This window comes from Strongylocentrotus purpuratus, unplaced genomic scaffold (genome assembly GCF_000002235.5).
Source record: "Strongylocentrotus purpuratus isolate Spur 01 unplaced genomic scaffold, Spur_5.0 spur5_scaffold_6, whole genome shotgun sequence".
Lineage (NCBI taxonomy): Eukaryota > Metazoa > Echinodermata > Echinoidea > Camarodonta > Strongylocentrotidae > Strongylocentrotus > Strongylocentrotus purpuratus.
Window position 1 is genome coordinate 17,581,042 of NW_022145612.1, and position 4,675 is coordinate 17,585,716.

The following is a 4,675-nucleotide window of genomic DNA, read 5'->3' on the forward strand; positions in this document are numbered from 1 at the left end:
CCCATCTGTAGTCTAATTCACAGACCTTGTTTGTCATGCATGACCAGCTGTACAACTGGGGGTGTGCGGGGGGTGTGTCGAGCGCGCGATGACAATGTGCGCCTGAAGCTACCTGTGTTCTCGTGTCATTCGGAATAAATTGTCATTGTCATTGTCATATAACTCCCCAAACTCAATATACATGGCAGCATTAGACTGAAGAAGAAGAAGCATCAGAAGGATAAAAAGAACCAGTTGAAGAAGGAGAAGAAGAAGGAGGAGGAGGAAGAAGAAAAAGAAGGATAAGTCGAAGGAGAAGAACGAGGAGGAGGATGAGGAGGAGGGAGAAAAAGAAGGAGAAGAGGAAGAAGAAGAAGAACTTTAGGAAGAATAAAGGAAAAACAAACAAAAAGGGAAAGCCACAGAAGATTTTCAAATGCCTTTTAGGGTAGGACACTCTTGAAAGGCGATGCAACGGACTCGAACGGAGCGCGGTATTGAAGGGGATGGCATTTTGTTTTTTATCGTCTCCTCATGACTGTTATGCCACATTATGAAAAGGGGCACGGGTCGGTGTCCCCATGTACACCCCCTAACACACTACTGATGAATGGTGTGGATGGAACGAATGCAGAAATACAGAAATGCATGTTATGGGCACAGGCACGGATCCAGGATTTCTTAGGGGAGGGGGCCCAACTTTTTTTTTTTTTGCTCCCGAAACTTTGAAAACCGCGCCGGCCGAAAAGTCGCTCAGTGGAGGGGGGGGGGGGGAGGGGGGAGGGGGGGGAGGGGGGAGGGGGTAGTGAGCACAATTTTTTTTTTTTGGTGCTCGAAATTTTTTCAATTTGCACCCCCTCCCCCCTTGAGCGCCAGGGGGGGGGGGGGCCCAACCCCCCCCCCCCAAAAAAAAGGTAAAAATCACGTGATTTTACATGAATTTTTTTCTCAAGGGGGGGGGGGGCCGCCCCCCCCCCTGGATCCGCCACTTTATGGGCATGCCTTGGGGCGAACGGGCCTGAGATCATCTTGCTCTCATGTCGCCCAGCCTGGGCCCCGTGGTCAAAAAATAAATTTGTTCCCAAGAGTTGCTGCTTTCTTCACATACTCATTAATAGTAGAATTTTAAAATATTTTACTTTTTCATAGTTGTTTGGTTTTTTAAAATGATTCGGTAAGACGGTAACAATGTTGAAGGTTGATAAAAAAAACTGTGTAATTTGTGTATGAAATGTTATTATATTCCTACCTTTTACTGTACTAACCCTCTAACATGCAAACAATTCTGAAAATATTTTCAAACCCCAAAGATATTTATGGTTTTCTTTGAAGACGTCACTGTGCAACACCCTCTATAACAGTAAATTCTCCCAACCATTTTTGAATTTTCCCAACCGTTTACCATGAAAATAAGAAATAAGACAGGCTTTAACAATCTTTCAACACCTCAATGTCTGGAATGGTTTAAAGACCCAATTCATTGCTTTGTGACGATTAACAGTAGTCTAAAATGTAATTAAATTGTAATAATATAGTTTGGAGAATTAAGGAATCGATCAGATCAGTTTTCCCCAATTTTTATCATGGTCTGACTTTTTACTCAAACTTTCAGATTATCTTTGTTTGTATACAATACATCTAGCATTGAAGTCACTACCTTAGCGCCATTTATTCTCATCTTTATATGTTACCAAGTCCCTTTAATCAGGGCTTTGCATGAGAAAAAATAAGGACAGTGTTTTTTTTTTAAGGGATTGATCAACCAATGCGATTATCATTTTTTTATATTTTTCCTTCTTCATCATGGACTCTTCTGTTTGGGAGTATATGGAACAATCAGGCGCGTACGCAGGGGGGGGGGGGGGGGGTTGAACCCCCCTTTGGTATTTTTATGTGTGTTTTTTTTAGGAAAACCCCTCTAAAACCCCCTCCCCCCCCCTTTGTTTTTTAATCGTGCCCATGGCTGACCTAAAAAAGAGGTGGCCTTACCCCCCCCCCCCAACGAAGAAAAATGTCAAATTTCGAGACCAAAAAAAAAAGTGTCCTCTTACCCCCCCCCCCCCCCCCCCCGCTTATTCAGCGGCTGGCTGAGTCGTTGCGATTTTTTTTTGAGACCCCCTCAAAAAAAAGTGTCAACATAATACGTTGACAATAAAAATATGAGAGAAATGATCCATCTGTTTCTAAAACATCGTTTACGAAACATACCCCCTTAACACACCAATACAAAATAAATTAACTTGTATTCTAGGATTATTCCAAAGGGATTGACATCTACATTGAATTGAGTAAAAGGCCATGTAATACCTCTCCCCAAAATGGGTTGCGCATTTATAGTGGCTAATTATTCTTTGTAATATTCAGCCCCCATGAATAACTGAAGAGATGTATACGATGGAGGCAAGAATGATTGGACCATATTATGAAGAGTGAAATTTTCAGAACAAATATATCTTCTTATTCATGATATTTTAAGTGATTTAGAATGCATAAAAATGTTAGGCATTTTAACCCGACCATCATCGTCCAATATTGCCCCATTTGTTTCCTACTCATTTTTTCACGTTTGCCATGCCATGTAAATTCGAGAAAACATCAATCGATATACTTCATAATTTCTAATTTTGCTTCTGGAAGAGATTAAAAATAGGTGATTCAATTTGGGTACAAATAAGGATTTTACTATGGTTACTCTCTTTAAGGGAGTAAAATGTTCTTATAAACCATATCGTCATCTGATCTCTTGAACCTTTTCTTGACAAATTATTGTGATCAAGCATTTCTGATAATTTAACTGAAAAGTCTATGCCCAAGTACCTCAAACGTCCTTCAGATCGATGCTTTGTTGTCAAGTTAATAATGAAATACCCTTACCCGAATTCTTCAAATTGGAACGTTTATAATACGAAGAATTTCGAATTCATGGAGTTTATCTAGAGGCCAAACATAATTATAGAGATTGTGCAAATATTCGACGTAAGATGGCGACATAATAACTCGTTGGATTTACACTCATGGACCGCGTACCTGCAATTTCAATTAGAGTAAAGCTTTCCCACTCTGTTATCTTGTTTGTATTTTGGAGTAGGGATGCAGATTTTGTGTTTTACCCAGCAGGGTATCATAATCCCTAGATATACGCCACTAGTTTGCTTTACCCCTACCCGAAGGCATGAAATGCTCAAGAAAAATAATGCAACCCATTCTTTGTTTTTGGCTCGCTTGTCATATATTTCTTGTCACCTCGCCCCCTACTTTTCTCACTGTGTCTTTTCCCCTTCTCATATTGTGTGTTTGTGACTTTTATCACTGATCCGACAATCGCTATGGTGAAATAGACACAGAACAAATTTGATTAAATAATGTCATGATGATATATATATGCCTAATCATTTTGGTCAGTTTTATTGTATTATTCAATTATGAACACCATAAACATTAATTTTGACCAATCAGGGCACCTTAATCTTTTGACTCGCCTGCAACTGATTCCATTATACATCTTTTCTATGACAATCAAATCACATTTTTGTTATAAGCTAGTATAATGAAATCCTTGCTTCTGATTGGTTTAATATCAGCAGATTAAATTGTCACAGATTTTTGTAATTTTGTCATTGGAAAAAGGCTTTGAGAAACGGGTCCTAGGAAGTTCAATCTCACTTCATTAACTATAGCGTGTCAAGGGAGGGGGGCATTGGGGATGAAGGACACTAACTTGCTCGTAAAATGTCGTTGTTTATGAGACAGAGGAATACATGTTGTTGACTTTTCTGAGCACCAAATTATTATTTTCTTAATTGATTTTATATCAAGTGCCATAGTAACTGAACAGGATTTCAAATAACATTATCAATCCCGTGTTTATTTCATAAATGTATGCCAAACTGCGTCAATAATACGGCTGAATTAATCGGATACAGAACCAGTTAGATTCAATTCAAATTCAAATTCAATTCAAATTTAATTCAACACTCTTCATAAAAACATTAAAAACATACAAATACAGAATGGAATAATAAAAAACAAGAAAGTGATAACAAATAGCATTTTATAAAGAGCATTTGGGATAGGCAGAAAGGAAGGATTCCTTATATGAAAGCCTACCCCTAAAAAAACTCACAAAGGACAAAAAGAAACAAGAACAAAAGAAAAGAACAAAAAACATACTAAAACTACAACTATACTAATACTCTATAATCAGAGTAAAAAAAAGTGTCAAACTTGCCCATGCTGATTAATATTGTTTATATTTTTAAAAGATTATGAGTTTTTTGCATTTTTTGATTTCCTGAGGTATACTATTCCATATTAATGGTCCTTTAACAAATAGTGAGCTTTGACCGAATTGGGTTGATAGTAAACGGCATGTCATGCCAGAGAACTTCAAATCAAACGTAAGTTGAGGTTGGAAAATAAGAAGATTTTTTTTTTTTGTCCAATTTTTAGGAAATAATTATGTTGAAAAATGTATTTAAAAAAGCTCAAATTATGCCAGACATAATGCCAGATGCTAAAAGGGTCAAAATTATCAATTAGACTATGCCAGAAAGCATAATCATGCCAGATCTGGCAACGGTATCTTGATCACTACCAGTCCCACCCACCTGTATCGGCCTTGAGCCCTTTGCAATTTTGGACCCGGAAGTGTATTCATACTCTATGACCTTCATGCGCTGGCGCTGGTGACATCATT